This window comes from Mustela erminea, chromosome 4, assembly GCF_009829155.1.
Source record: "Mustela erminea isolate mMusErm1 chromosome 4, mMusErm1.Pri, whole genome shotgun sequence".
Lineage (NCBI taxonomy): Eukaryota > Metazoa > Chordata > Mammalia > Carnivora > Mustelidae > Mustela > Mustela erminea.
The window spans coordinates 29124472-29148911 of NC_045617.1; the positions used below are offsets into that span (position 1 = coordinate 29124472).

General features: G+C 34.6%; 1 long non-coding RNA gene and 1 pseudogene across 1 annotated transcript; both read right to left on the reverse strand.

Annotated features, from left to right (window-relative positions):
* Positions 1 to 8516: 8516 nt before the first annotated feature.
* On the reverse strand, positions 8517 to 14871 carry LOC116588186. Its single transcript, XR_004284830.1, has 3 exons — positions 14834 to 14871; positions 13208 to 13306; positions 8517 to 8685 (listed from the first exon to the last, which is right to left on the reverse strand). It is a non-coding gene; the product is annotated as an uncharacterized LOC116588186 (long non-coding RNA).
* A 5963-nt stretch (positions 14872 to 20834) lies between these two features.
* On the reverse strand, positions 20835 to 22353 carry LOC116588185 (annotated as a pseudogene).
* Positions 22354 to 24440: the final 2087 nt, after the last annotated feature.

Genomic DNA, 24440 nt, shown 5'->3' on the forward strand with positions numbered 1-24440 from the left:
AGGAAGACTTTCTGAATTTGAAATTTGGTAGCTACAGAATCTTGGTAAAGTTCTTTACATTTTTGGAGTGAGTTGGCCAAGTATAGGTAGGACTAAGAATACAGAAAGCTTGGGACTTGGCAATATTTGAGGATTTCTAAGGTTTCTTAGCCTGGTGTTCAGAGTTGCATGCTATGATCCAAGCTTACACTGCCTTGATTGGCTGCATTGGACAGGGATGGTGTGTTGTTGGCACTGACTCAGGAATGTTTTCTAATATTTTGTTTCTGTGAGTAGGGACATGAGAGAGGCTCTTGGATCCCAAAAAGCACAAGCTATACTTTCCCCGCCCTCCCCTCTCTGGAGCTGAGGGCAGCTATCTTTTCTTGGTGTCCCTTCAGAGAACATCATATAGTATTACTCCCAGAGCAAATGATTAATACATATCGGATTTCTTGAAAATATATTCTATATTTAACACTTGGTCAGTTATAACTGAGATGAAATCCCATTCATGATTAACAGGAAGTTTTCCCAGAGGAACTGTCAAAAAACTGAGACCCAGAGAACAAAAGTTAGTGGCCTTAGACTTTTAAGGGGATTAGTCTTATTTATGGCCTGGTTTTTTGAAGAACTAAAATATGCCAGAAAGATAAGAAAATGCTAAGGAATAAATAGGAGAAGGCTAAAAAAGATAAAGAACTTATTTCCTTCATTAAAAAAATATATATGATAGACAATTAGGGAGACTGGGAATAAAGTAGTGTGAGAGTTTTCTGAAAGGGTGGTGACTTTTATATGTTTAGGCAAAGAACATATTCCTCTCGGGGGTGGGTCAGACAACCCATTTGAGACCCAGTGCTATGCGAGTAATTATCATTAAAAAATGAACTAGGAAAATCCTCTAACACATAGATAGGACCCAAGACACAGGGGGAAAAATAAAAGAAGGTACTGGTGGCTGCTGGAAGGGGCAATAGCAGGTAACCTCTGCTAGGAGTAAGCAAGAAAAGCAAACCAGGAGATAGGACATGATAGAAGAAGAATTGGGAGACCCTGGTGGATATTGAATAAAAAATCTGCCTCACGTTATGCCAGGGTGAACTGTGTGTGTCACAGATCACAGTCACCAAAGTAAATGACCCAAATGGGAAGTTTAACATTCCTAAAATAGAAAGCATGAGTCTTAAGCTCTGTTGGATTCTCTAAGTCAATGGCTTTGCCTCAGGGTCTCACATCTGCCAATCTTGGATCAAAAGATCAAGGGCAAAAAAAGTGGAAAGTGTATCAGAGAAGGGAATGTTTCACTGACCTTTTTGATATAGTTAACTAACAAAGAGAAGAACACAGAAGAGTGTTTTAAAAAAATGCTCTCATATATATCTGGACAAGTTGCAAGCAATTTAATTTTCCTTGCTTCTACAGGAATCTGCTTAAGACTTTGAACATAACTTTTTTTTCTTCCTTTTCCTTCATGGCAAAATATGTTTCTCTTAGAGAAACCCTAACTTTGAAAAAATCAAAATTTGTTCACAAAATCCAGTAGGAAGAGATTGCAGAGTTTAAAAATATTTAAATTGGGAAAGTTACCTACAAACGAATGATTAACACTGCTTACCTGGAAAAAGAAAGTTTCATTGTTAAAATTATAAGTTTTGGGGCGCCTGGGTGGCTCAGTGGTTTAAGCCTCTGCCTTCAGCTCAGGTCATGATCTCAGGGTCCTGGGATCGAGCCCCACATCGGGCTCTCTGCTCAGCGGGGAGCCTGCTTCCCCTCCTTTCTCTGCCTGCCTCTCTGCCTACTTGTGATCTCTCTATCAAATAAATAAATAAATAAAAATCTAAAAAAAAAATTATAAGTTTTCTCACTGTGAAACCATGAATTGTGCATGTGTTTGGTTCATGTGTTTCCTGCTTGGAATCTCCTGCATGTTCTCCTCAGCTGTTTGAGTGCCGTTATAAATTCTCACTTTCTTCTCTGGGGTAAGATGGGGCTATGTCTTACTTGATCAGTAAAAATTTAAACAAACAAATAAGATTATTAGAAATAGCAGATTCAGGGGGAGGAGTCAAGATGGCGGAGAAGTAGCAGGCTGAGACTACTGCAGCTAGCCAGAGATCAGCTAGATAGCTTATCTAAAGATTGCAAACACCTGAAAATCCATCCCAGATCGAAGAGAAGAAGAACAGCAATTCTGGAAACAGAAAAACAACCACTTTCTGAAAGGCAGGACCGGCGGAGAAGTGAATCCAAAGCGACGGGAAGATAGACCCCGGGGGGAGGGGCCGGCTCCCGGCAAGCGGCGGAGCAACCGCACACAAAATCAGGACTTTTAAAAGTCTGTTCCGCTGAGGGACATCACTCCAGAGGCTAAACCGGAGCGAAGCCCACGCGGGGTCAGTGTGGCCTCAGGTCCCGCAGGGTCACAGAAGGATCGAGGGTGTCTGAGTGACGCAGAGCTTGCGGGTATTGGAACGGGAAAGCCGGCTACAGAGACAGAGCCGACAGTAAGCTCACAGCTCGGTGTTACCTTGAACTGGTCGCAGGCTCAGTGAGCTCCAAGCGCGGCCGGAGGTCAGGCAGACGGGAGTAACTGGCGCTGTTCTCTGAGGGCGCACTGAGGAGTGTGGCCCTGGGCTCTCGGCTCCTCCGGGTCGGAGAACAGGAGGCCGCCATCTGTATTCCCGTCCTCCAGAACTCTACGGAAAGCGCTCCGGGAACAAAAGCTCCTGAAAGCAAACCCGAGCGGATTACTCACCCGGGCCCCTGCTAAGGGCGGTGCAATTCCGCCTAGGGCAAAGACACTTGAGAATCACTACAACAGGCCCCTCCCCCAGAAGATCAACTAGAAATCCAGCCGAGACCAAGTTCACCTACCAAGGAGTGCGGTTTCAATACCAAGGAGAGCAGCAGAATTCCAGAGGAGGAGAAAGCAAAGCACGGAACTCATGGCTTTTTCCCTGTGATTTTTTTTAGTCTTGCAGTTAATTTAATTTTTTTCTTTTTCATTTTTTGTTTTTTTTCTCGCCTTCTGGTAAAATTTTTTTTTTAACTTTTACCTTTTTCTTTTTTAACGTTTTTTAACCAGCTTATCCAATATATATATATTTTCTTTTTTATATTTTTCATATTTGTTTTCTTTTTTTTTAATTCTTTTCTTTTTTTTTCTTTTTTCTTTTTTTTTTCTTTCTTCCTTTTTGAACTCTTTTTATCCCCTTTCTCCCCCCTCATGATTTGGGATCTCTTCTAATTTGGTTAAAGCATATTTTCCTGGGGTTGTTGCCACCCTTTTAGTATTTTACTTGCTCCTTCATATACTCTTATCTGGACAAAATGACAAGAAGGAAAAATTCAAAACAAAAAAAAGAACAAGAGGCAGTACCGAAGGCTAGGGACCTAATCAATACAGACATTGGTAATATGTCAGATCTAGAGTTCAGAATGACAATTCTCAAGGTTCTAGCCGGGCTCGAAAAAGGTATGGAAGATATTAGAGAAACCCTCTCGAGAGATATAAAAGCCCTTTCTGGAGAAATAAAAGAACTAAAATCTAACCAAGTTGAAATCAAAAAAGCTATTAATGAGGTGCAATCAAAAATGGAGGCTCTCACTGCTAGGATAAGTGAGGTGGAAGAAAGAATTAGTGATATAGAAGACCAAATGACAGAGAATAAAGAAGCTGAGCAAAAGAGGGACAAACAGCTACTGGACCACGAGGGGAGAATTCGAGAGATAAGTGACACCATAAGACAAAGCAACATTAGAATAATTGGGATTCCAGAAGAAGAAGAAAGAGAGAGGGGAGCAGAAGGTATACTGGAGAGAATTATTGGGGAGAATTTCCCCAATATGGCAAAGGGAACGAGCATCAAAATTCAGGAGGTTCAGAGAACACCCCTCAAAATCAATAAGAATAGGCCCACACCTTGTCACCTAATAGTAAAATTCACAAGTCTTAGTGACAAAGAGAAAATCCTGAAAGCAGCCCGGGAAAAGAAGTCTGTAACATACAATGGTAAAAATATTAGATTGGCAGCTGACTTATCCACAGAGACCTGGCAGGCCAGAGAGAGCTGGCATGATATATTCAGAGCACTAAACGAGAAAAACATGCAGCCAAGAATACTATATCCAGCTAGGCTATCATTGAAAATAGAAGGAGAGATTAAAAGCTTCCAGGAAAAACAAAGACTGAAAGATTTTGCAAACACCAAACCAGCTCTACAGGAAATATTGAAAGGGGTCCTCTAAGCAAAGAGAGAGCCTACAAGTGGTAGATCAGAAAGGAACAGAGACCATATACAGTAACAGTCACCTTACAGGTAATACAATGGCACTAAATTCATATCTCTCAATAGTTACCATGAATGTTAATGGGCTAAATGCCCCTGTCAAAAGACACAGGGTATCAGAATGGTTAAAAAAACAAAAACCATCTATATGTTGCCTCCAAGAAACTCATTTTAAGCCCGAAGACACCTCCAGATTTAAAGTGAGGGGGTAGAAAAGAATTTACCATGCTAATGGACATCAGAAGAAAGCAGGAGTGGCAATCCTTAGATCAATTAGATTTTAAGCCAAAGACTATAATAAGAGATGAGGAAGGACACTATATCATACTCAAAGGGTCTGTCCAACAAGAAGATTTAACAATTTTAAATATCTATGCCCTCAACGTGGGAGCAGCCAACTATATAAACCAATTAATAACAAAATCAAAGAAACACATAAACAATAATGCAATAATAGTAGGGGACTTTAACACTCTCCTCACTAAAATGGACAGATCATCCAAGCAAAAGATCAACAAGGAAATAAAGGCCTTAAACGACACACTGGACCAGATGGACATCACAGATATATTCAGAACATTTCATCCCAAAGCAACAGAATACACATTCTTCTCCAGTGCACATGGAACATTCTCCAGAATAGATCACATCCTCGGTCCTAAATCAGGACTCAACCAGTATCAAAATATTGGGATCATTCTCTGCATATTTTCAGACCACAATGCTGTAAAGCCAGAACTCAACCACAAAAGGAAGTTTGAAAAGAACCCAAATACATGGAGACTAAACAGCATCCTTCTAAAGAATGAATGGGTCAACCGGGAAATTAAAGAAGAATTGAAAAAAATCATGGAAACAAATGATAATGAAAATACAACGGTTCAAAATCTGTGGGACACAACAAAGGCAGTCCTGAAAGGAAAATATATAGCGGTACAAGCCTTTCTCAAGAAACAAGAAAGGTCTCAGGTACACACCTAACCCTACACCTAAAGGAGCTGGAGAAAGAACAAGAAAGAAACCCTAAGCCCAGCAGGAGAAGAGAAATCATAAAGATCAGAGCAGAAATCAATGAAATAGAAACCAAAAAAACAATAGAACAAATCAACGAAACTAGGAGCTGGTTCTTTGAAAGAATTAATAAAATTGATAAACCCCTGGCCCGGCTTATCAAAAAGAAAAGAGAAAGGACCCAAATAAATAAAATCATGAATAAAAGAGGAGAGATCACAACTAACACCAAAAAAATACAAACTATTATAAGAACATACTATGAGCAACTCTACGCCAATAAATTTGACAATCTGGAAGAAATGGATGCATTCCTAGGAACATATAAACTACCACAACTGAACCAGGAAGAAATAGAAAGCCTGAACAGACCCATAACCAGTAAGGAGATTGAAACAGTCATTAAAAATCTCCAAACAAACAAAAGCCCAGGGCCAGACGGCTTCCCGGGGGAGTTCTACCAAACATTTAAAGAAGAACTAATTCCTATTCTCCTGAAACTGTTCCAAAAAATAGAAATGGAAGGAAAACTTCCAAACTCATTTTATGAGGCCAGCATCACCTTGATCCCAAAACCAGACAAGGATCCCATAAAAAAAGAGAGCTATAGACCTATATCCTTGATGAACACAGATGCGAAAATACTCAACAAAATACTAGCCAATAGGATTCAACAGTACATTAAAAGGATTATTCACTACGACCAAGTGGGATTTATTCCAGGGCTGCAAGGTTGTTTCAATATCCGCAAATCAGTCAATGTGATACAACACATCAATAAAAGAAAGAACAAGAACCATATGATACTCTCAATAGATGCTGAAAAAGCATTTGACAAAGTACAGCATCCCTTCCTGATCAAAACCCTTCAAAGTGTAGGGATAGAGGACACATACCTTAATATCATCAAAGCCATCTATGAAAAACCCACTGCAAATATCATTCTCAATGGAGAAAAACTGAAAGCTTTTCCGCTAAGGTCAGGAACATGGCAGGGATGTCCATTATCACCACTGCTATTCAACATAGTACTAGAGGTCCTAGCCTCAGCAATCAGACAACAAAAGGAAATTAAAGGCATCCAAATCGGCAAAGAAGAAGTCAAATTATCACTCTTCGCAGATGATATGATACTATATGTGGAAAACCCAAAAGACTCCACTCCAAAACTGCTAGAACTTATACAGGAATTCAGTAAAGTGTCAGGATATAAAATCAATGCACAGAAATCAGTTGCATTTCTCTACACCAACAGCAAGACAGAAGAAAGAGAAATTAAGGAGTCAATCCCATTTACAATTGTGCCCAAAACCATAAGATACCTAGGAATAAACCTAACCAAAGAGGCACAGAATCTATACTCAGAAAACTATAAAGTACTCATGAAAGAAATTGAGGAAGACACAAAGAAATGGAAAAATGTTCCATGCTCCTGGATTGGAAGAATAAATATTGTGAAAATGTCTATGCTACCTAAAGCAATCTACACATTTAATGCAATTCCTATCAAAGTACCATCCATCTTTTTCAAAGAAATGGAACAAATAATTCTAAAATTTATATGGAACCAGAAAAGACCTCGAATAGCCAAAGGGATATTGAAAAAGAAAGCCAACGTTGGTGGAATCACAATTCCGTACTTCAAGCTCTATTACAAACCTGTCATCATCAAGACAGCATGGTACTGGCACAAAAACAGACACATAGATCAATGGAACAGAATAGAGAGCCCAGAAATAGACCCTCAACGCTATGGTCAACTAATCTTCGACAAAGCAGGAAAGAATGTCCAATGGAAAAAAGACAGCCTCTTCAATAAATGGTGTTGGGAAAATTAGACAGCCACATGCAGAAAAATGAAATTGGACCATTTCCTTACACCACACACAAAAATAGACTCAAAATGGATGAAGGACCTCAATGTGAGAAAGGAATCCATCAAAATCCTTGAGGAGAACACAGGAAGCAACCTCTTTGACCTCTGCCACAGCAACATCTTCCTAGGAACAACGCAAAAGGCAAGGGAAGCAAGGGCAAAAATGAACTATTGGGATTTCATCAAGATCAAAAGCTTTTGCACAGCAAAGGAAACAGTTAACAAAATAAAAGACAACTGACAGAATGGGAGAAGATATTTGCAAACGACATATCAGATAAAGGACTAGTGTCCAGAATCTATAAAGAACTTAGCAAACTCAATACCCAAAGAACAAATAATCCAATCAAGAATGGGCAGAGGACATGAACAGACATTTCTGCAAAGAAGACATCCAGATGGCCAACAGACACATGAAAAAGTGCTCCATATCACTCGGCATCAGGGAAATACAAATCAAAACCACAATGAGATATCACCTCACACCAGTCAGAATGGCTAACATAAACAAGTCAGGAAATGATAGATGCTGGCGAGGATGCGGAGAAAGGGGAACCCTCCTACACTGTTGGTGGGAATGCAAGCTGGTGCAGCCACTCTGGAAAACAGCATGGAGGTTCTTCAAAATGTTGAAAATAGAACTGCCCTATGACCCAGCAATTGCACTATTGGGTATTTACCCTAAGGATACAAACGTAGTGATCCAAAGGGGCACATGCACCCGAATGTTTATAGCAGCAATGTCCACAATAGCCAAACTATGGAAAGAACCTAGATGTCCATCAACAGATGAATGGATCAAGAAGATGTGGTATATATACACAATGGAATACTATGCAGCCATCAAAAGAAATGAAATCTTGCCATTTGCGACAACATGGATGGAACTAGAGCGTATCATGCTTAGCGAAATAAGTCAAGCAGAGAAAGACAACTATCATATGATCTCCCTGATATGAGGAAGTGGTGATGCAGCATGGGGGCTTAAGTGGGTAGGAGAAGAATAAATGAAACAAGATGGGATTGGGAGGGAGACAAACCATAAGTGACTCTTAATCTCACAAAACAAACTGAGGGTTGCTGGGGGGAGGGGGTTTGGGAGAAGGGGGTGGGATTATGGACATTGGGAAGGGTATGTGCTTTGGTGAGTGCTGTGAAGTGTGTAAACCTGGTGATTCAGAGACCTGTACCCCTGGGGATAAAAATATATGTTTATAAAAAATAAAAAATTAAAAAAAAAAAGAAAGAAATAGCAGATTCATTGAACTGGAGAAAACAATGGGCTTTCACCACATTTTTATTAATTAAACATGCTTAATCACTCATTTATTTTCTTATTCAATCATAATTTTCCTCTTTGGTGGCAATTTTTTTTACATTTCACACATAATTTCTTGATTTTTGAATTGGTTTGTTGATGCTGCTGCTGCTACTGTTGATATCATCATCTGTGTTCCAAGAATAATTTCCCCTTCCTTTCAGTAAGAAATTTCTTTTCTTTTCACGTTAAAAGCAGAGTTTATTGATCTGTAGAGTTGGAAAGCAAACACAGATAAAGAGTGGAAAATGTTAAATCCATTCTATCTGCTATCTAACTGTTATCTCTCAGTTGTTAAGTATATACTTTAACACCTCTTTGAATATTGCCGGGCGGGTCAAGGAGGAAAGGATAGGAGACTAAACAACTTCCTTCCGTATTTAGAAATAATAACCTCAATAAGTGATTTTTTAATTAAATTAAAAGAAGAAAATAATGAAAAACATTTTTAACCAAGAAAATTATTTGTAAACTTTAGAATTTTTTTAACCTGGATATCTCAATTATAGTAACATAATTTTATATTTGAAAGTTGGATTTGTGTTTGTGTTTGTATGTAGGGGTATTTAATGTTGTGTAAGTAAATACATATATATATATATTTTTTTTAATCTCAGCGTGACAGTACTGTCACTGAAAAATGTTACATTATGGGCAGCAAAGATTTTGGAGAGCTCAGAAAAACAAATATGACAAACCTTCCCTGTCTATGTAAAGCACTTTGGGTGTAGATTTAAAATGTCTAAGGTTAAGAATGTATGAATATAAAAGAAATATTATGAATTCTCACATAACTAAACATATCATGTCACACATATTATGTCCTTCAAAAATAACACACAAGAATTGTTAATATTCTTATCTTATCTTATCTTACGATGATTAAGAGTAATTCAGTTTACACTTATTTAGTATCCTAAGATCTGGTCCAAGTTTCCTCATTAAATTACTAGGAAAAAAGATCCTAAGTTTATCATAGAAACATTTGGCCCAACTGAAAGGAAAGAAAGTTGTGTTTCTGTTGCAAGGAATGTAAGCAACAGGAGGAGGGTATGGAGAGATAATGCAAAATCACATAATGTTTTCAGGCTCCCACATATTTTATCATAGTTGCCATAATCTGTCAAATAACCCTTGATTATAATCTTTAAACTTGTTCCTAAAAACTTTCTTTTTTTCAACTTTGCTATTCTTGTGTAGGATCTTTCCTACATAAAACTAGAAATAAATTAGTGATTTTCATGTCATTGATTTATTATATAATATTCATATCTATATCTGGTTGTCCCAAAACTGCATAATGGAAAGATTTCTCATATGACATAGTTATTTTAGAGTTACCCTAACTCTAAGAAATAATCTCCAAAATGTGGTTCCTCAGAACCTGTGCCCAAGATGATATTTATGCCAAGTACATAGAATTAATTCCATATCTCTTCCTCTACCAGTACTTTGCTGTATACTGTCTTATGAAACTGAAATAAACATAGGAAACACACAAGAAACATTTTATGCAACTTAAAGAATAATAACAATTGGGTCTCCTACTGTTTATACTCAGTTCATACACCTATGAAAGAGTAATGTACCATATCTCATAAGACCCCGAGGTGTCGTCCCCAACCGGATAGCTTCTTTCTCCCTCAGATAGCAACTACTACCTTGAATTTCCTATGAATTATTTCCTTGCTTTCCTTTATAGTGTTTACCATCATTGTGTATATTCCTCCCCAAGTATATTGTTTATAATACCTCCTTCTGAAGTTCGTATAAATGAAATCTAAGCCACATATTTTTCTGACTTACATTTATTTTGTTTTGATATTGATCATTGTGGCCATTGTTTTTACTACTATAGACTACGCTCTCCTATAGATGCCCTAATTTATTCTTCCCTTCTACTGTTGATATTATCATTTCCAGTTTTTGCTATTTTACACAATAGTGATATAAGTTCTTTTGAACATGTCTTCTTACGTCCATGGGTTACTACAGCTTTTAGAGGAAGCAGATGTTTAACTTTACTAGGGAATGACAAACTATTTTGTCAGATACATGTATCAGTTTACACTTAGGCTAGAAAGGGAAGAGAATACACTAGTTTTCTTACCATCATTCCGAATTATCTGGTTTCTTCCTATCACTTTCTTGCAAAATGTTGTTATATTATGACTTTATTTTGCAATTCCCTTTTCAAAAACATATTGCTAGTTTGCCTATCTTTAAAAAAAATGTGTGTTTCATTGGTTCACTTTCTATTGCGTCATTTTTTTATTCATGTCTTCTGTATTTCCATATATTGTAGACATTTATTATTTCTTGGTTATTTGTGTTTTTGTGGTTTTTTATTTTATTTTATTTATTTATTTGAGAGGGACAAAGTGTATGAGTGGAGTGTAGGAACAGAGAGATAAAGTAGACTCTCCACTGGGCAGGGAGTCTAACAAGGGGTTCAAACCCAGGAGCCTGAGATCATGAACTGATCCAAAGTCAGACGCTTTACTGACTGAGCCACCCAGGTGTCCCATATGTTGGTTACTCATATCACAAACATCTTTTCATTGTTTGAACATGGATTTTGATTAACAGAATTTCATAATTCAGTATCATCAAAATCATCAATATTTTCCATTATCATTTACACTTTTTGATTTTATTTTTAAAAATCATTTCACATACCAATATTATAAAGAAATTGTCCTATCTTCTAGACTTTACTTTTTTAATATTAAGTCATATATTATCTATGAGATGTATTTGTTTTGAATAATGAGAGGTAGGGCTCTGTATTTTATTTTTCCACATGGCTAGCCATTGTTCCATCACTTATTTAAAAGTTCATGTTTCCTGATTGATCTGCAACTCCATCTGTCACATAACAAGTGTTCATATGTAGGTGGTTTTCTTCTGGCTTCATATTTTATTTAATTGTTCTATTTGCATAATAAATGTCATTTCTTTTTATGCTATAGATTTCTAATACATCAGGATGTATGATAGGACTAGTCCTTCAATTTTGTCTTCATAAACAATACTACAGAGTGATTCCATTTTCTCTCACTCTATCATGAACAAAGAATGACTGTGTATGACATTGCTATTCCGTAAAATTGTTAGGGATTAGTAGGAAACTCCACAACATTGCCTTTTTCCACCTTTTTTCTAATATTCCTAATTTTCATACAATTTTATTAGCTTCCTAAACAGTACAATGTTTAGTAGAATTGATAATAGTGGAGCACTTGTTTATTCTTGACCACAATGGTAATTATTTCCAGTGTATTTTTTTTTTTAATCAAGCACTCTGCTGTGGGGTTTTATAGACATCTTTTATCAGAGCAAAAATAAAGTTTCTATTTTCAAGATTTTCTATGAATCAGTTAAGATAACCATAGTTGTTATTTTTGTTTCCTAAGAAATATTTGTGTATTTTTTAGAACTATTAAGCTAGATATTTTTGAGTCATATCTATTTTACATTTTGAGTTAAATTTTATATTGTCCTATATATTGATGCCCAATTGTTCCACTACCATTTCCATTTACTGAGATTAACTTTTCTTCATTTAATTATCTTGGTACATTGTATACAATCAATTGTGTGCAGAGGTGTAATTTTGGATTCCTGCTGTCATCCATTGATATATGTGTCCACTCTTTTGACAACACCAGACTATCTTGATTATATAACCTTTATAATGTCTTTAAATCAAGTTGTTTGAGTACTTTATGTTACAATTTAATTACATTTTTTATAACAGTATATAATGCACAATACCAAATTTTATGAAGTGTGTGTGTGTGTGTCTATGTGTGTGTAAGGAGACATTAATAAGTCAGTTGAGACCATCAATGTGATCTAATGACTAAAAATTTGTGAGAATACTCTATCAGTGACACAAGAAAATAGTTGCTGGAAATTCCTGTAGTTTTTTTATCAATACATGTATAGCAACCAGACCCTAGCCAACTCACTTTCACATCCTGATGGAAATCAGAGCTTTGGTGGAATGTTGGCATACCATTACAAACAAAGACAAAAGACGATGACTCTCAATTTTGTTATGTCAGAAAACAAAATCATTCTCAAATATGTTTGAAATGTGTTGGAAATAAATACAGGAGTCAACTTAGAGAGGACACCCACTGGAGAAATAGTCACTAATTGAAAATTTTAAGTAAATAAATCTAGATATGTGTTACATATGCATAAACATATCTCTCCCCAGTCCCCACATACCTTTTTTATAGAAAATAGAGATATCACTACTGTTGTCTCACAGAGGGCCACAGAGTGGAAAATTGAGAGGAGAGGCTACAGGCATATCATGCTGCAACCCATAAGTACCATTTTATGAATTATTAATGGAATGAATCTAAGTAATGAGAAAATTATTAAAATAACATAAACTAACATAAAACTGTAGTAAAAAATATTGATTTTCAAGGTCTATGTAAATAGCCTTTATATGAATGAATCTCTGCTCAGTAAAAATTTTTCTCTTGGCCTGACATCATTTCTACCAATTACTAAAAGTTAATAGAATGAGAAGGCATAAATAAAGTGTACCAGGAAACTTATAAAATGTAAGGGAATATTGGAAGGATATTCATGTTGATAATTTAGAGTTTGAAACACTGTTATTATAAAGATCTTCACAATTTTGTACCCGTATTTTGTTCACAGAAATAGTTTTCTCAACGTCTTTTTATATGCCTCTTTTATACTCACTCTTTTCTTAAAAGTGCTTATTTCCTCCTCTAATCATTGTACTTTTGTCCTTTGTAAATCAATCCAGTGACCATCAGCGATGCTTCCTGTGGGAGTGTTCTGGAGTGTATAAAGTACACCAAGAGAGAAGAATCACAGGTGTTAATTACAGTGCAAAATCTCAAATTACTAATGGTCATAACCTACTGCAACATCTGGAGCTTATCTTTTAAAAATCATCCAAAAGGTTACTAGTTTTAGATTTTAGCATCAGTATAGAAAAAGTTAAATCACAGATGGCATAATTCTTTTTATACATCACCAGAGAGCTTTAATATGTCATATTACAATGGAATGCTTTAGACATACGAGCTTCTTAAGATATAAAATTTATCATATAGTTTATTAATCATATTCTCTGAGGCCATAATATGGAGGTCAAGCAGTATTAACCTTGAAAAATAGAGACAATATAAAATGGTAAAGAAAATAAAGTTACAGTTCTTTTCAAGAATTGCAATAACCTTATATTCTATTTTTTAAATAAATAGCAATGCCTCCTCTCTAATTATGTTTAGTTCTAATGAATTTGTATATACTATCATTTTATTTAATTTTATAGATTAGTAGATATATTTACTTTTAGCAAAGCTACCACCTCTCTAAATCTTTTTATATCATATGTTTGTTAATTAAATGTACAGTCTTATAAATGTATAATGTGTGTGTATATATGAAAATAAAAAGAGAGACTAGGAATCTGTGATCTTGTTTGACTAATAAGACAGTAGATGAAGAAACATAGTAAATAAAATAAAATGGATAATATAAGGGAAATATAAGATATAAACAGAAATCAGTGAAACAAACATATATTCCTATATATAAAGTCAACAAAACCACAACTTACTTCTTTGAAAGGATTAATAAAATTCCCTAAATATATTACTTTAGAATGAAAACAATGATAAAATATTTTTATAATTAAGAACATAAAAGATAGTTACCACACAATCTATGGACATTAAAAAGTTAATAAGATAAAATTATGAACTTGTTTTTGGCAACAAATTTGTCAATGAAGTTAAAATGGAAAATTTCCCAAAGTATTTAAAAAAACTGACAGAAAGAAAATTGAAAATCTGTGTATTCTACCATTTAAGGCAACCGAATAGATTCTTAAAAATTTATCCATAAACAAAATCCCTGATGAAATCATTTACCAAGAGAATATTCCAAATATTTAAAGAGAAAGTACTACTGATATTGTAGCCATTAAAAGGATAATAAGAGAATAGTACAACCAATTCTATGCCCATAAATTTAATCATAGATGAAATGAGCAAATGTTTTGAAAGACACAAATTATATATACATATATAATATGTATTTATATATTATATAATTTATATATTTACATATATTACATATTATATATCATATAATTAAAATATATATTTAATATTTATATATGACTAGGCTTCTATCTGTTTTCTTTCCTTTTCTTTTTCTTTTTTTTTTTTTTTAAGAGAAGGAGAAAGACAGGGGTGGTTGGCAGAAAGAGGGAGAGAGAGAATCTTAGGCAAGTTTCATGCCCAGTATGGAGCCTGATGCTGGGGTTCAATCTCACAACACTAAGATCATTACCTGAGCCAAAATAAGAGTCAGATGCTTAACTGACTGAGCCACCCAGGCACCCCTGGGCTTACACCTATTAAGAAAATAAAATTCACAGTTAAATTCCTTCCCCTCCAAAAAATTCTAGGTCTATATTTTTCACTGGTAAATTCTACAAAGCACTAAAATATAGATATGACACCAGTTCTATACAAGATTAACCAGAAAATAGAAAGAAGAGTATACTTCTTAACTCAATTTTTGAGGCCAGACTTATCTTGTTACCAAATTCAAAGAATGTATAAGAAAATAAAACCAAAGACCCATGTTCATCACAAGTGCAGACCAACATTTCTCAAAAAGAGATTTAGTCCATCAAATCTAGCAGTATATAATAAAACCTCACATTTAAGTAGGACTTATAACAAAAAGAAAGGCTGATTCGATATTCTAAAATTAAAATTAAAAAATCATTCTTCAATAAAAGGAACCAAGTGTCTTTGAATAAATGTCTTATTCTAGGGCTGGGGTATGGACTATACAAGATGAGTTTGGTTTTCTTGCATAAAACCAGAAAATAAAACAAAATAAAGCACAATAACCAGATTATGCCAAACGGACACAAAGACCAACTGATAGAGATCCCAATGGCCAAATCTGGGACAATTTGATAAATAATATCAATAATGTGGTATTGTATTATACTACATTACTACATTACTATAAAATAAATATCCTGTATTGATATTGATATAAAAATGATTAAATAAATAAAAGTCTGGAAAATACACAAATCATTTGTGCAGAAAAATTCCAAATAATTTATGCAAATATCCCTCCCTCAAAATGGTGTAACCTAACTTCCCATTCAATAATTGTGGACTGTGCTGGGGCGCCTGGGTGGCTCAGTGGGTTAAGCCACTGCCTTCGGCTTGGGTCATTATCTCAGGGTCCTGGGATCGAGTTCCGCATGGGGCTCTCTGCTCAGCGGGGAGCCTGCTTCCTTCTCTCTCTCTCTCTCTGCCTGCCTCTCTGCCTACTTGTGATCTCTCTCTCTGTCAAATAAATTTAAAAAAAAAAAGTCTTAAACAAAAAATAAAAAAAAATAATTGTGGACTGTGCATAGTAACTTCCCTTCAAAAACAACAGTATGGAAAGAGGTGAGGGAGATAATAATTTTACAATGGAGAAATCTAATAAAATTAATTCAACCTGAAAAATCAGAATAACATGTATCTTGATAGGATATGATGAGAATAGAACTTAGTCTTTTGGTCATTTCTCCATTTACTTATGAGGAAATATAAGACAAATCCCAGTTGAAGAACATACTAGAAAATGGCTGATCAGTACTCTTTAACACTGCCAAGGTCATCAAAAACAAGAAAAATCATAGCCAAATGGAGGCTAAGGAGCTGTAATAACTAAATGTAATATGGAGATAAGATCCTGTAACTGAAAAAGGATGTTAGATTAAAATTAAGGAAATTTGTAAAAAGATGGACTTTATTAAATAATAATGTATTTCTATTGATTCATTAGCTGTGGCAAATTTAACAAACTAATGTAAGAGGTTAATAAAGGAAAATGAGTGTGGCCATCTAGAAAGTCTCTAATCTTCACAATATTTCTGTATATCTCAAACTATGATTGTATCATTTGGTCTAGAAAAAAGATGACAATATTCAACACATATTCATGTTAAAAATTCTCAGCAAATTTGAAATAGAATAAACATTCTTATCCTGTTAAAGGGTATCTAAAAAATACTCTCACTCAACATCACACTGTATGATAAAAGATTGAATGTTTTAACTCTAAGATCAGCTACAAAGCACAAAGTTCAATCTCAGCACTTCTATTCAACATATGGAAAGTTTTAACAGTGCTCTATGAAAATAAGTGAAAGAAAATAAATGAAGAAGTAAAAAAAGAAAAGAAAAGAAAAGAAAAGAAATGACAGCAAATCGGAAAGGAAGGGAGGAATAAAGCTGTCCCTATTCACAGATGGTAAGACTTACCTAAAAAATCCTAAATAATCTACAAAGTTCTTGAAATTACTAAATGAGTTTAGGAAAGTCATAAAATACAACTTATAAACATATTTTTAAAACTTATTTCTGCATCTCACACTGAAAATGTAGAAACAACAATTTAAATAGATACTCATTATAATAGGTTAAAAAATTGAGATGCTGAATTATAAACCTTACAAAAATTGTGCAGGAAATTTGGACCAAAAATAAAGACTCAAAGACCCAAATAAATAGATAAATATATTAGGTACATCGATTGAAAGACTCAGCACACTGAATAAGTCCGTTGTCCCTGAATTGATCTATAAATTCAGTAGAATCACAGTAAAAATCACTTAATTTTTTTTAAGTATCCAAATACTAATGCCAACATTTATATGGAATTCATGGAACCAATATTACTAAAACATTTTTGAAAAAGAAAAAATGTTGTTGAATGACTACCACTAACCCATATAAAATTTTTTTTTAAAAAAAACCTGTAGTGCTACATGTTACAGTAATAGAGAAAGTGTGTTAGTGGCTTGAGTGTGGTCAGAAAGATTGATGGGAGAAAACAGAGTCCAAAAATTAATCCACAAAAATGTGGTCAATTGGTTTTTAGCAAAAGTGCAAAAACATGACAATGGAGAAGGTGTAGTATTTTTAACGAGTATTGCTGATTCCATTTAAATAAAATTCTAGAAATTACAAACTAATCTAAAATTCCAAAAAATAAATCAATCATTGTCTTATAATTAGGGGAAAGGAAAGAAAGTTCACATCTTTGGGAGGATAATGTAAACATTTGATATTTGGGGACATGGCTTCTTGGGGCATATGTACAGTTTTATTGAATGTCAATTATACTTCTATCTATAAAAAATTTTTTAAATAATAATGGCAAAAAAACCCTTCATGTAATTATTTTAGTTCATGGCATCCAGTAATCATTGATTATTGAAAGAGATATTTTAGCATATGAAAGATTTTTTTCTTAAAAAAAAGTTATTGAACAAATAATCTGTCAGGCAGGGAATTAGTGCTTACACCACTTAATCCTTACTACTACACTTTAAGGGAATAACTTTATTTTAGAAATAGAGTCAGAAGTTCAAAAAATTTGTAATTGCAGATAACTCTGCAAATTACGAAAGAATATCAGAGGAAAGTTTACAAAAATTGCTGAACGAAAATTCTCTAATAAAATGTGTATCTCCCTAAGAATGTACTTGGTATGTCTGGATATGACACCATCAGATGTGCAATTTGAAATATCACTCCAGAGACACTTTAGTGGCTCAGTCGGTTAATCCTATGACTTTTGATATCAGCTCAGGTCATGATCTCAGGGTCCTGAGATGGAGTCCAGTGTTGGAAACTCTGCTCAGTGGAGAATCTTCCTGAGATTCTCTCCTTTGCTCGCTGCACCTACCCTGACTCATTCTCTGTCAAATAAATAAATAAATCTTTAAAAAAAAAAAAAAGAAAAAGGAAAGAAAAATATCATTTTGACTTTAATGTGGAAAACAGGTAGAAAAGATGTTTAGGACCAGATAGTTGTAAAAAAAACCAGACAGTAGGCTAAATTCAGTATTCTATCCAACAAACAATTACAGTCTGGACTAGGACAGTGGAAATGAAGATAAATGGACATTGCCAAAATATATTTGTAAGAAACCTCACTCATGCATATCCTAGTGACTCTGAGAACTTGAGAAAGTATTTTTATTATTTAGAGAAAATAAAAATTTTAACAAGAAAATTAAATTAACTTTATCCAGTTTGGAGGGGGAGCTCTTTGAATACACTAAAGTTATAGTCTCTAAATATCACTTAGCCTCAACTCTATCATTAGAATTAATTTAAGTTATATTAAGATCCTACATTATTCATACTACATGGCTAAGAAAATGTAATGAAAGCCATGTTATTGGATATATGATCCTAACAAATACCAAAGCCAAACACATTTATTTCAGTTATCAACTTAGTATCAACACCATCTGCTTTCAGGATCTACAATTCCCCATACTGTTTTTTGGTATGATTCCTGGATTGAGTCTGCTAATGAGGAACTATTAGTATATATGTAAGGTGGAAGGAAAGGAAAGATCATTGTTCTCCAGAGGAGACTGCAGGCTTAGAGGATGTTCAAAGTGGCTCTGAACAGGCTTCTGTGAAGCATTTGCTTTGGTGCTGTAGCTGCTGGGGGCTCGCAGGAACTCCCTCCGAATCACTGGTCTGCCAGTAATGGGGGAGGGGGAGCTCCCAGTAGATTTTTGATATTTAAAACAGCTGCTGTGGAAGACCTCTTGTGACCACCTGATTTGTTGCTGCAGGAAGAATCCTTTAATGATAGCTTCTGCCTTCCTTGATCTGTACTCCATCCAACCCATGTAATGGGTGAGTTAAATTTCTAATCCCCTATATGCAACCTGTATGCTTGAAATGCAAATAATGCTTTCTGCTCCTTCTGTGGAATCCCAGTTCGAGATCTACTTCCAGACATTTGTAAGACTACTTCAGGTGCATTCTTGGAATGCATTTACTGCATTTTCCCACACCTCTATATACTTATTTATTTATCTATATATTTATTAGACTCACAATTTTTAAACACAGAGATCTTTACCTTTGGACCTCGGTCCCTGGAAGTGCTGGGCCTGTGCCTGGCACCAGTGAATGCTCAATTAGTCACTATTGAATGATTACTGAAATGTTTATAGCATTAAGTGAATTTATTTTTACCCAGGGATCAACTATTATGCTTTATATTTTGAAAATAATAAAAAGGGCGTTACGACAGTATCCACATGGACTGGGGAAGTATAGAGATATGTTTTATATAAAATTTTATATTATCCTGCCCTCTGTATAGTAAAAGAATCTCTGTAACCAATATTGGAGAATTAATGGTGTGCAGCCATAGTTTTATTATTTTTAACAAGTCTAAAGTTTGAGTAACCCATAATAGTTTTTGATAACTTAAAAAAGCAAGAAACTTATCTCATTCACTTAAAAGAGGCATGTGAAATGAATTTCATGAAGAAAAATTACCCAAGGGATAGTCTGAATTTTGCAGTATAAAAGACTTACCCATTCTCCTTTTATTAGCTTTGTAGACATAACTGCAAAATTAACAAACCATGAAATTCAACACCACACCAAACAGTAACAGATGCCTGACTTTGCAGTTGCTAGAGCAAAACTCCACGAATATATTTCAAGAATTGGAAGAGAGATCGTTTTGCCTCCTTTGAACATTCAGACATTTTCATGCTTTTTGCATACCCACTTAGAAAAGATTCTTATTAAATGTACACTCTAAATCATTGGTGAGATACAGGAAATACTTCAAAACTCACTGAAGCATTGCCATCATGTGTCACACTTGCAAATATAAGTTGTAGACAACAGTGATAATCACAGATATTTTACAGAATAAAAATTAAATACTACATCTTTGTATGTGTTATTGCAGACCTAGTCACATCTCTTACAGATGAGATATTAAAATCACAAACTAAATTTTATCTCTAGTTAAAGTAATGTGGTAATTATTAGTGGATTTTTTTCCTTCATACATTCATAGGACTACCAATATTAATTTTGCTGAGAATTTGGTTACTGTACAGGCTTAAGTTATTTAAAAAATACTTAAACTTTGTGTAAAATTACTTTGAAATTATTAAGATGAAATTTAGTCAATTTATAAATCAATTACTGCCTTTTAAAAATAAAATCATATGCCCCTTAAGAAGTAATAATATAATAAAATAAATTAAAATAAAATCCTACTTTGATACTGATATTCAATTGTTAGGATTTTACCCTAAGGACAGAATCAGAGCTATACAAGAAGATTTATATACAAATATGCTAAGTCACATATTGATGATATTCCTAATAGTGAAAAATTGGAAATAAGCCAAATGGTTAAATACAATTACCCATACAAAGCACCATGTGTCCATATGTGTATTTTATAAGAGTCTATTAAATCACACAGAGAAAATATTTACATTGTGTTTTTGTAACTTTATTAAATACTGAGTTTATTTCACAAGTAAATTTATATGTCCCCACCATTTCCATTTGTCTGACCACCACTACTACTATGTCCTATCATAACATTCCATACATACTTAAAACCAAAAAAAGAGTGGAAGAGTTCCATTTTTACAACTAAACAGGCATTTTGTACAACACACTCTTGGCAATAGAACCTGGACAACACTTATCAGACATGGTAGGAAAAGTTCTCACTCTGCATTTTAAAAAGAACAGTCAGATATCAACTGTTACAGATATGAAGACAAAATTTTAATAAACTGTTAAAACTATTCTCTTAAAGAGACTTCTTCCACTGCCAGAGATCTTGAAAAGGCTCTTGGTCAGTCATCTGGAAGCAATTCTTCACATAATTGAAGGACTTGGCTTCCACTTTGGGAAGAAAACCACCTTTTTCTACACTAACTTGTATTTTTGCTTCAATGTCTTCTATAGAACTCTGTCCTTTCAGTGTTTTGGGAGTCTTTTCCTGTTTTTTGAAGGATTCATGACCTTTCGATCTTGGTGTTGATGGTTTTGAGTCTTTTCCATTCTAGTTTGATTTTCATGCATTGTTGGCTGGAGGATCTCATATAGATTTCTTTACTGAAGACTTTCCTTCAACTTCCTTATCATCAAAATCATCATCATCTTCTTCTTCATATCACCTTAATCAGCAGCAAGTTTTACTTTCTCTCTGTGGAACCTCGCTACCACTTCCAGGGGCAGAAAGCTTTCCAGATAAACTAAGGAGTTTCACATCCTCTTCTGCTTCATCTACTGACTCCGCATCTTCTTCCACAGCTACTAAGTGCAGTCCACTAATATGCAGGGGCCCTGAACCACCTTTCAACCTAAGATCACAGGTGGAATTATTTCAAAGCCTCTAAGGAAAGCTGTTCAGACATGTTCAGACATTTTCAAAGTTGCTAGTGTGACTCTAATTGGACTCCCTTCCTAATTCATTGCCTCTGACTCAACAGTGTGCAATTCACCCTTTGCACCATCTGCCAGACTGACCCATCTTAAAGGTGTTCATTTTCATCATTATCCACCTTAAAGTGATCATCTCTGTCAGCCCTTAGTTCCCAACAGAAAAGATAGTTCTAGGGCCTCAGGGGGTTCATGTCCATGTCCATCAAATCTTCCATGGGGTGGTGGCACACTTAGTGATATAGAAGTTGGACAGAGATAAATGAACTGTTCTAGAGAACTGCAGTGCTGGATGGAATCACACGATGAAAATGTTTATTGTAATGAGTAATTAAATTACAATAACAATTTTTTAAAGGTTATGAAATATCACCTCCCATTCAAGTGCACAGTGAGAATACACAAGTACACAAACGAAATCTGTGACTGATATATGTAAAGCAAAATATTAATAGTGTTTATATCTGAGAGGAGGACATAGGTAGGTCTTATCTCCCTCTCTGCACATTTCTATCTTTTAAAATGTTTTTTTTTTTGAGATTTTATGTATTTATTTGAAAGAGAGAGAATGCAAGAGAGTGAGCATGAGGCAGGGAAGGGGCATAGGGAAAGGGAGAAGCAGACTCCCTTTTGAGCAGGGGGACAATACAAGGCTCAATTCCGGGAGCCTGGAATCATGACCTGAGCCAAAGGCAGATGCTTAACAGACTGAACCAACCCAGGTGCCCTATCTTTTAGAATTTTCTACTATAAACATTAGCAAAAATACAAGTAATTGCTGTTGCTTTAAAAACTGAATAACAGAACATAGTTTGACCTGTCAACAGCTTGTACAATAATCAAATTATTTACATAATATAAATTTAGTATTATATGAACTTTGTAAATGACATTATGAGACCAGCAGATCTGTAAAGTCTTGAATTAGAAATTAAGAGATTGCACAACTTTTCACATAATGATCAGTTACGAAGTTTCAGAATATTAAAATATACTCAATCAAGTTCAATACTAATCATGGGAATATTAATTTTTTATAACATTCTAAAGGTAAGAATTCAGTGGTTATTTAAAAAAAAAGAAAAAAGAAAAAACAGGTATATCCCATGTTGTGTACCATGGTGAAAAGCAGACATTTTTAGCTTAAAAATATTTTCATGTATTCAAATTATTATCAAAGAGTTTCAAGTACGGAAGAACTCATAACAAGTATAGCTACCCATATATGAAAGGAAGGGCCTATTTTTTGACACCTCAGAGAAAAATACTTGAGCTGAGAAAAAAAAATGAATAGAATAGATATAGGATAAAATAGCATTTTGAACACACAATATCTTTGGCTAAAATGCAAAATTAGAATGGTGAGCATTTAAAAAAATTGTAAAATCCCCACATTGGAATGAAGATGACTTTCACAGAGTAATACAATATATTCCTGGAAAGGAAGCTGGGCCCTGTTCAAGCAGTGTCTTCTACCATCTGAAACAGGTTGTCTTTTGTTCTGGGAACAATGAGAAGCCATGGCCTAGTTTTTAATAGAGAAATTCCAGTATCATATTTTTTTGAAGTTTATTCTCTCTGCATTGTAGAGACTGGATTGAAGGAGGAAAGATGTTGCTAGCAAATGGATGTTTGAAGATTACCAATAAATTGTGAATGATGGTGACCTGGACATGCTTGTGCCGATAGAGATGGACCCTATTAAGCAGATTTGTGAGATTTGGGGCTGATGGAGTAGAAGAAATCACGCGTGACTCACAAGTTTCAAGCTTGAGCAACTGGGTAAATGATGGTGCCATTTATTTAGACTGAACACTGGAAGTGGGGAATATTTAGAACAAGGTGATAGCTCAAGTTTGACTTGTTTAATTTGAGGTATCTTTGTGAAATGTTGATGGAGATTTTGAGTAGATGGTTTGATATTTATGGATGGAGCTCAGAAAAAAAAGTCTAGATATCAAATGTGTGAGATATACTGGAGATAGTTGGGCAAATTCCATTCTGTGGCCATGGGTATCTATCTCTCATCACTTGCTATTTAAATAATGACTTTTAATTTCTTATCCTTGAGGAAAATATAGGATTAATAAATTATACATATTAATTAAAATACACAAATAACTGTGTAACAAGGAAAACAATAATAATAATATCAAAATTCTGGTTAAAAATGTGTGTGTGTGTGTGTGTAGTAGGATAGTAGAGTAGGATATTCCACTTAATCTTGCAAAGGAGATAGTCAATTTGTGATAGGATGTCACTAATAAATCCACTCCAAAAGTTAATGGAAGTATGTGATGCCTAGGATCTGCCATTTCTGTCTCAGGAATTATGATAAGAATGTATCAAAAAACTTACCAATTTGAAACAAGCTCCCAGCCTTACCTTGAGAGATTGTCTACTAAATGTAGATAAATCCCTCTTTGTCTACCTATTTATTAAAGTTAGCTCTGATAATTTGGTTGCAATGAATACTTGGAAAATCTCTCCTATGATAGAGGGCTAAAAGCAGTGCTAATAACATCTAACTAGCATTTACATGAAGACGAAACAAGTCGTCTGTTTAAAACACTACAGACAGAAACCCCATCTCTTAGAATCTTGAAGCATCCTTTACATTATGTATAAAACAAACA